We start from the raw sequence: 9231 nt of genomic DNA on the forward strand, positions 1-9231 counted from the left end.
AAATGGCCTTGGAATGTTCACCATCAAAGAAGATGAAGAAGTCCAAAGAGCAAGAGGAAAACCAAGAGGATCATGTTCTAGAAGCCAAGGGAGGCAGAGTGGGGAGAGACATCAGATGGTGCCAGTGCTGCTAGTGGGTTAAGAGAGTTGAATGCTAAGAATTAATTGGAGGATTTAACAAGATGAAGGTGACGAGGATTGAAGGCAGTGTCATTTCAATGGAGTGATGAGACAACAAGGTGATTTCAGTAGTTTGACAGGAGCCTGAGAGGATGAACACTAGGAAAGCGGGAGGGGGGAGAAGAATCCTTGACTTAACAAAGGAAATGAGAGAGATGAGTCAGTAGCTAAAGAAGTTAAGTCAAGGATTCTTCTCCCCCGTCCCGCTTTCCAGCGGGAGAAATATCATTGTATCTGTAGGAAAACCCAACAGAGAAGGGAAACTGAGGATGTAGAAGAGATACAGCATAGCAGCTGGGGCAGTGCCCTGGGGTCAGCGAAGAGGCTGCTGGCCTCACCTGGGAGCGAGAGCAGTCCATTCACAGCAAGGAGACGGGAGACAGGTGCAAAGATGCACTGACGAGGGGTGGTGGGAGTTCTTCTATTCCTTCTGCTTCCCAGAGGAACAGAACTTCAGCAAAGAGAGAGAACTGAGAGGGGTTGCAAGTTTGAGGAGAGAAGAAAAAATGATTTGCTTATCTAGGACACAGGGGATGGCAAAGTACCAGCAGTGGTTGTGCATCTGCCTAAAGCCGGCAGCCACTTTCAAACTGGGACTGTGGAGTTGAGTAATTGTTACACAGACAGCGTGACCCTCAAAGTGGAAAAATATTGACTGTGTTTCCCTTTACAGAAAAGGTGCACCGATCCATGATAGTTTAGTCAACTTGGGCTGCTACAGCAAAATACTAAGGACTTTATGGCTTAAATAATAGACATTTGCTGCTCACAGTTCTGGAAGCTGAGAAGTCCAAGTTCAAAGTGCAGCAGGTTCAGTTTCTGAAAAGGACCCTCCTCTTGGCTTATAGACAGCCGCCTTCCCACTGTGTCCCCATAGCCTCACATGATGTGGTCAGAGGTAGAAGTAAGTGTGTGTGCGTGTGTGTGTACAGAGGGAAAGTATGTGTGTGGAGAGAGACAGAGAAGGTGAAAGAGAGAGACAGAGATAGAGGGAGACCGCAAGAGACTGGGATAGAGGCAGCGATAAAAAAGAGAGAGACAAAGCAGGCTCTGATCTCTCTTCCCCTTCTTACAAGAAAACAGATCCCTTGCTCCTTGCTGGTCATGGTGGCTCAGGCTGAAACAGGAGGATCGCAATTCGGAGGCCAGCCTCAGTAACTTAGCTAGGCTCTAAACAACTTTAAAAAACACTGTCTCAAAATAAAAAATAAAAAGGACTTGGGGTGTAGCTCAGGGTTTTAAAGCACCCTGGGTTCAATCCCTAGTACCACAAATTTTAAAAAGAAGGAAAGAGAAAAGAAAACTAATCCCATCATGGGGACTCCATCCTCCAGATCTCATAAACCTAACTATCTCCCAAAGGGCCTACTTCTAAATACCACCACATTGGGGGTTAGAGATTCAACATGTGAATTTGGTGGGGCTCGGGGGAGGGGCGGGACAGGACCAACATTTGTTTACAACGTGATTTAGGAGAAGAGGGCAAGGAATAGACCTGGGACATGTAGATTCATTACCTGACTCCTCTAAGTGCTCAGGCAAGGTGAGTGGTCATAAATTTCAAGGGAGAGAAGTCAACATGCTGTTGCTTTTCACCAGGAATGTTGAGCCACACAGGGGCAGGTACAAGTAGAAGAGCAGCATCTGGCTACGCTTGTGACTTAGCCAGGAGAGTGAAAGCTAAGCAGGCAGCTTGGTGGTTTATAGAAGGGAATGTGTGGAATTTAAATTGGATTGGAGGGATGTGAAGACAAGAGGGTAAGAAAAGGCATACACAGAGTATGGGATCCAGGAATCGTGGTTCCTTTTGGAGTAGAAAAATTGTTGGAGTTGGGAAAGTAGAAGGATAGGATTATGGTGTGTGGGAAGCAGGAAACTTGATATGGAGATAAAGGACAGGTTTTGGTGATGGGTCATATGTAGCCTAGGATGAGAGCTGGGGAGAAGAGGTGGAGCCAGGGTAAATGGAGAAGATCACTGGAGGACACTCAGGCAGAGGCTCAGGAGCCTCCGTGTGAATGGATCATCCTTCGTGAATGTGGGAAACTTTACCTAAAACTTGGACTTCAGGTGAATGGGGTGGGGGGACTTATCTCTTCAATGTCCTACCGAATATATCCTACAGGCCCACTCAGGGATCATTTAATTATCTAGGAGAACATGCTTGGAACATGTGTTTGACTTTGCAGTTTATTGTTTGATTAAAGCCCAGACACTATAAAGTTGTGTTTTAACTTGTAGATTCTATTCAGGAGAGAAAGACCTCAAAGATTTTAGTTTTGCAGCCTCAGAGAATAGTTACCAGTTTTGTATTTAACCTAACAATCTCATTCTTTTTTCTTTCAAAAATCTATATAAATATGACTAGTTCCTTATGGTATTTTTTTTGAATCAGCTTATCATCTTACTGATTTTTTCATTAACGAATTACAAAAAAAGCCTTTTTTGGTCTTGGAGATTGAATCTAGGTCAATGAGATTGAGGAGAGTGTGCTCTGTCATTGAGCAACTGTCCCACCTTTCAATTTATGGTTTTCGATATGGGTTCTTTCAGTAATTCTATGAAAGTCATGTTCTTACCTTTTCAGAACTTCTAATTAGAGGAGTATTAAGATCAACAATAATTATAATGAGAGTGGTGATGGAAAGAGACAAGATCCAAAATCTTATAAATAGAGTCCAGTGTAAGTGTTCGTACGTGAATTCAAAATATATACTAAAGCTTGGTAGGATGGACTCAGAGGTGGGTGTCCTTATGGAGAAGAGAGTGACAACAGAATACAGTGGCAATGAGATACAAGGAGGATCCCTACCCTGTGCTTTAGGCTAGCTATATGTAGAGGGGACAGCTACTGGGGAGGTCTACAAGAAAATGTCTGTCCTCAAGGGAGACCCAGGCTTCCAGAAGAGACTGGCCCATTCAGAGGAGAGAGTCATATGTTGAAATCCTAACACCCACTGCCTCAGATGGTGACTGTATTTGGATATAGGGTCTTTGTCTGAGTTCATTTGTACTATAAAATAAAATAACTGAGATGGGGTAATTTATAAAAAACATAAATTTATTTCTTATCATTCTGGAGGATGAGAGACCCAAGATCAAGGCACCAGAAGGCTTGTTGTCTCTAAGGTCTGTTCCTGGATTCCAAGATGGCACAGGTCACGTGAAGTCAGGAAGGTGATCAAGTCTGTGTCCTCGCCTGGAAAAGGAGATGGAAGGGGGCAGACTTACTCCCTCAAACAAACCCTAAAGGCAGAGAAATCTAATCCTAATGAACATGGTATGTTCATGAGAATCAAAATTCCAATTTGAACCAAATTTCCCTTATGGAATTTCAATATCTAAGGACTGAGTTATGAGTTAGGATCTTTTTTAAGAGTCCTGATCCTTGAAGGACTCAACCACTTCCTAAAGGCCCTACCTATTAATGCTCTCACACAGTGATTAAATTCCAGCATATGAATGTTGGGTGGCACATTCAAACTATTGGCTCAAGGGGGTAATTAAGTTGCTACCATCAGGGTGGGCTCTAATCTAACATGACGGATGCTCTTAAAGTGAGGAAATTTGGACACAGACACAGAAGGAAGACCAGGTGAAGACACAGGTGGCCATCTACAAGCCCAGGAGAGAAGTGCAGAAGAAACCAGTCTTAGACTCCAGAACTAGAAGGAAATTAAATTTTGCTGATTAAGCCACTCAGTCTGTAGTACTTGGTTATGGCAGCCTGAGCAGACAAATAAACACCACCTCCTTTTCCTTCCCTTGGTCAGGAGGATCACTGTGAGAATCAGGTAAAGAGAATTTCTTTCCGTGATGTAACCACTTCATTGAATGAGATGGGGGGAAAAATAAAGTGTTCTTTCCCAATTTTCTCCATCAAAGTCATCCAGAGGATTAGTTCTTAAATGTCCCTAGATGGAATCTTTAGCGAATCTCATAGCTTTTCCATACCCTGTTAGTCCCATGAATAATGTCATTTCAGCAATCAAAACATTTTAACTTATGTAATAATAATCTAAATTCTGATTAAAAATTCATTTAAAGTTTTTCTCCTCCCCTGACCTGGAGTGAAGGCTGTGGATGTGGCTGGCTGACTTCAGTGTCTGCTGATGATCTTTTATCCCTCCTCCTTCTCTCACCGGCCTCAGTTGCTGGCCCTTTCCAGGGTTGGCTCAGTAGGGAGAGGATTAGGTTTTAGGCCGTCTTCCACATAGTTCTCCTGTGGCACCTGGGCCCCCAGACTGGCCGATGGAAGGTGTTCACCCTTTTCTGGCCCCACACTTTCATAATCTGCCTTCAGAATCTCCAGCTGGAAGCTCCCACCTGTGATTCAGGCCGGCACTGGACGGCTGGATTTTCACTCCTCTCCCGAATCTCAGCAGAAGTCGTCTTTTAGGCACATTCCTCTAAAGATGTCTCCAAGTCACTTCTTTCCCATAGATTTATTGAACCCATGGGAAAACCATAAGTGTTTTGGTCATGTTGTGGATGGAAATATACTCACATCCCAAAGAAATCCCTCTTTGTTGGTTCTGTTGGACACCACGGTATTTGACTAATGGGGATGATCAAATACCAATGCATCAACTTCCAGGAGACAGTCATCCAAGTCCACAAGGGCCCCCCTGGAAGCCCCTCGTCTCATTGCTTGCCTTGATTAGAGGGGAAAATCCATTTTCCTTCCTTCAATTTGTGGGACAGGTACTGGTACAACTGTTTTTTCCTACCAGATCTTCCTCTCTCGACTCTTTAATGCCTCATCTTTCACAGGCTGTAGCTTGGTTTCCCCTAATACAGCTTTACACGCCCCCAGAACGTGGGGACACTTGGCACCCACTGCATTGCCAAGGGCCTTTGTACTTTCACAGTAGATTCCTTTGTTAGCCTTCTTTTACTCTAAATCTATACCAGGTACCTGAGTGTAAGCGTCTAATCCATGGGTCCAATGTGGATCCAGCTTCCTTGCAGCTAACTAGCAGGACCAGTAATTTTTTTTTTTTTAAAACTGGCACTTTTCCAGGTCTCAAGAGCCTGTGGATTCCAACAGAGAAACATCAACCATAAAAACCCACATCTCATTGACTCATGCCTCCACCTGCTCAGGGTGTTCTCTCCCTCTCTGAAGAGCCCCCTTAATGATCGGAGAGTCTCTGGAAAGTTCATGCTTGTGAGAGAAAGCATGCTTGGTCCTGCCGGGAACCACAGCTGCCCTGCTGCCCCTTAGTGGGAATTTACAAGTGACTCTTACACACCTGAGACACCTCAAGATAACCAGGGCACATGGGCTACAAGAAGAAACAATGACTCTTACTTGGGGGATGTTCATGCTTTTATATGTGAATCTCAGCAGGGTGGCTTTTCCCCATTGTTTTAGTGGAATTTTGATACGTATCCCCTACGCACTTGTCGTAGAACTCGGACAGCAATTCCACATCTCCCTCAACTTCAGGGTTCTAAAATTGAGTGGAACCCTCACTTTTCCTCAGCTCTCTTTACTCAGCCCTGATAACCCTTGATCTATCTGGCCCCGCCCCTTCAGAGGATGGTTTTTAAGGGGTCTGGAGCAGATGTATCTTGAGGGACATCAAAACCACTACAGCCACAGAGCCAGCAGGGACACACATGTGCACTGACAGTGTGTGTCCCTCTGGCCCACGCCTCACCCTCTCACCTTAGCCATCTCTCCCATGTGCTGCAGGAATCGTCTTTGAATGACGAGCTCAAAGGGATGGGAGCTGCCCGCCTGGGAGGCTGATGTGGTGAGGCAGGCTGCCAGGCGAGGACTGGGGCCCCGCCACGGATCCTGAATACAGCTCTATACTGGGCAGTCAACTTCACTCTCTTTAAACATCAAATCTCAGTGTTCTCCAGCTGAAGACATCCTAAACCTGTCCTAGCATGCAGGCGCAAAGGAAACCACATGAAAAGAAACTCCCTTTAACCCAGGCTGGGCTGGGCTGAGTTGTTTATTTGTTTTATGTGTTGTTTTGTTTTAATGCTTTTCAGGATCAAAGCCCTTTGCTGGATTTTTTTTGGTATAGTGGTGAGAAATTTTGTCTCCAAGCAAAGGTCATTGGACCAGGTTTTTGGATTTAGTGATGATGGAGGCTATAATTTTTTCTTGCTGGCAGCATTCGGCCACTGGAGAAAATTATAAAAGAGACTTTGTACCTCCCTGGTGCATAGGCTGAGACCAAGGAAATAGATTGAATGGAAAGTGACGCCTATCCTACTTAGGCTTGTTTGCCCAAATGAGGGCAAAACAACTTTTAGGGCCAAGGAGGATCATGAGGGCAATGAATTAATGCTGCTGGAATTTTTCACCATATTCATAGAATGTTTTCTTGCATCTTAATGCTAAAAAACATCCCTATGATAATGTTTTGCATAGAAATGTGCTTCAACAGGTTGGGCAGAGTCACTTGGCAAGCTCATGTGGCCTTAAATGGTGACCCTGGCACTGCCATGGTGGTTCTGGCATCTGCATTCTCGGGACTCTGAGCTGGCCTGCCCACCGCTGGCCTGCACTGGGTTGGGTTGGGCAGGCTTGGACTGTGAGGGACTGAACATTGCAGCTCTCTGGTGAGAGTCAGGGATCCCCAAATAGAGGGGACTGAAAAACTGTGACCTGGATGACTACAGGGCACAGCAATGGGCAGCAGCACCAAGGGACCAGCCTGGCCTGCTGCATGCACTTGTATGGCCCAGGTATGGGCAGGCGAAGATGCAAGAGGGGTTCCCCTCCCCCACAAAAAGCAGTCACTGTGCATCTAAAGGGTACAAGCCAGGCACCTGACCTTCTGAGATTTCAGTGGCAGTTCCCACCACAAAAGGACAATATCCAGGGTCTCTTTGTACCGATTTATAAGTTAGAAAACAGATGTGGTACCTGCAGGACTTTCCAAGCTACATTCACAGTTGATCCACAGCCCCCAACCCCAAGATCAAATGACTTACACATAGGCCAGGCAAATTCTCATGCCAGCAGCTGCCAAGGATCATCAGAGGCTGCCAGCCGTCGCTGGAGGCCTCTTCTAGGTGCCAAGGGCTTACAAATTGCCCTCTTTCCTGACAGAACACTGCTTTCCCTCCCATTACCAACTCAGTGTTAATCCTAGCTTCCAGATGAGGAAATTGGAGCCATGGGGACTTCATGCCCTCACAACAATGGCTCCTCCGATGATGTGGTGAGCTGGAAAGGGCAGCGGTCTGGGAGCCAGATGGCCTGGGCCCTAGTCCTGGCCATGAAACTGGCACCACTACATGGGAACCTGCCTGTATGTCCCTTCACTCTCCAGGCCTGAGACCTGCCTGCAGGAGACGGGGGAACGGGCCATGTGCTCCAGTCACTGGCAGCTCCACATCTGGTCACAAGTGTGAAGGGGGGGACTCACGGTGGCAGCTCATGCAGTGTCCACCCACATTTCTTGAAGGCTATTAGAATGAAGTAGCCATAGCCCCCACTGGGTCCCAGGTCTTGTTAAATAAGAAGGCTGACCAACATAGCAGTGCAGTTTGAGTCTTTTGCCAAACATCTGTATGAATGGCATTTGTGTGATTCTATCATCCTTATGTGACAGATATGAAAACAAAGGCCCCAAGATTTCAAGGCCCAGGCCCAAGCTTTAGGGAACCCCAGTCTGAGGCCTAGCTCTGTGCTCACTGTCCTTTTTCCTTCCCCACCTCTGCTCCCTCACCTCACACCCATTAGGCCTAAACAGTATCAAATATATGACTTTTCAAAACCCCCAGGAAGTGGGAAACTTCTTATGTTTTACCTGCTGGGAAACCACAACCAGAGAAATATCCCAAAACTCTTTTTTTTCTGAAACTGAAAAAAAAGTCTATAGCTATACTACTCTGAATGTGCCTGCAAAAAAATAAATAAAAATTATATATATATATATTTTACATACAGTGATATGAAATTTATTTTTCATTTAAGTTCAGAATTGAAGTATCTTCTGGACTTAGAAATGATAGGTCTTAGATTCTGATTCTCTTACCTTATTATCAAGGTTTCTTTCTTTCATAGTTAGAGAACTTTTAAAGCCACAGAGTAGAAATAATTGGAGTCACTAAGAGATGAGAATTTAGCATAGTTCAAGGGGTATAATTAGAAAGCACACATAATGGGCTGGGGTGTAGTTCAATGGCAGAGCACTTGCCTAGCATGCATGAGGCCTGGGTTCAATCCCCAGCAACCCAAAAACAAAAAACCCACAGTATTTCTGGGAAGGATGAGGTGACTCTAGTGTCACATGGCAGCTATTCACTGACTTCAGAGGTTGGTGGCCCTAGGACTGGGCAGGGCAGGTCCCTGAAGGACTGCAACTCATCCGTAAACATCTCCACAACTCCAGGAGCAGCGGTCTCACTGGGTTTCTCTCTACCCCACCTTCTAGGTTTTTAATTTTTATGTTTTTGTCTCAAATGGAGCATTATCAGGTGAAAACTCTTCTAGCTCCTTATTTCCAGAGCATTTGGTAAAGAAAAAAAGAAATAAGTTATAAGCAGAAAATGTGTTCATATATTCAGAGATTTGTCTAATAAATTCAACTACTGCATCTCCTTTTTTCCTATTTATCTACAGATAAAATTCCCTCTAAACAGGATGGACAAAAAGTGTGGGGAAGGGATATCTTCCCATAGACCTTTTAGGGCTTCTATTCAGCTTGTCACAACTCAATCCCATTTTCCTGAATGGCTTGTTTAACTTTCGGGGAGTATCAGATGTACTGTAGTGTAAATAATATTTGAACAAGAAGGAGATTATTAAGTTGCCAACTAAAAAGGCACCTTAAAGATACCCCATTACCCTGTTTAAATACCCCGAGCATTAGTGCGCTTGGAAACCTCTTCATATTAAGTAGTCATTTTAAAACAACACTCATTGTTCAGCAAGAGGTGCCCAATTCCAGCTTGACATTTAGCACTTAAAGGAGTTTTAAAGACTCCAGACAGCCTTATCAATTCACAGACAGGGGTACTCAAAGTCAGGTGGGCTGCTTCTGCCTGGAAACCACAAACAACAGCTCAGAATGAACA

General features: G+C 44.9%; 1 non-coding gene across 1 annotated transcript; it reads left to right on the forward strand.

Moving 5' to 3' along the window:
• Positions 1-8321: 8321 nt before the first annotated feature.
• Positions 8322-8392, forward strand: Trnaa-agc (transfer RNA alanine (anticodon AGC)). The gene has a single exon. It is a non-coding gene; the product is annotated as a tRNA-Ala (tRNA).
• The last annotated feature ends 839 nt before the right edge of the window (positions 8393-9231 follow it).

Source organism: Callospermophilus lateralis, chromosome 13, assembly GCF_048772815.1.
Source record: "Callospermophilus lateralis isolate mCalLat2 chromosome 13, mCalLat2.hap1, whole genome shotgun sequence".
In the NCBI taxonomy this organism is placed as follows: domain Eukaryota; kingdom Metazoa; phylum Chordata; class Mammalia; order Rodentia; family Sciuridae; genus Callospermophilus; species Callospermophilus lateralis.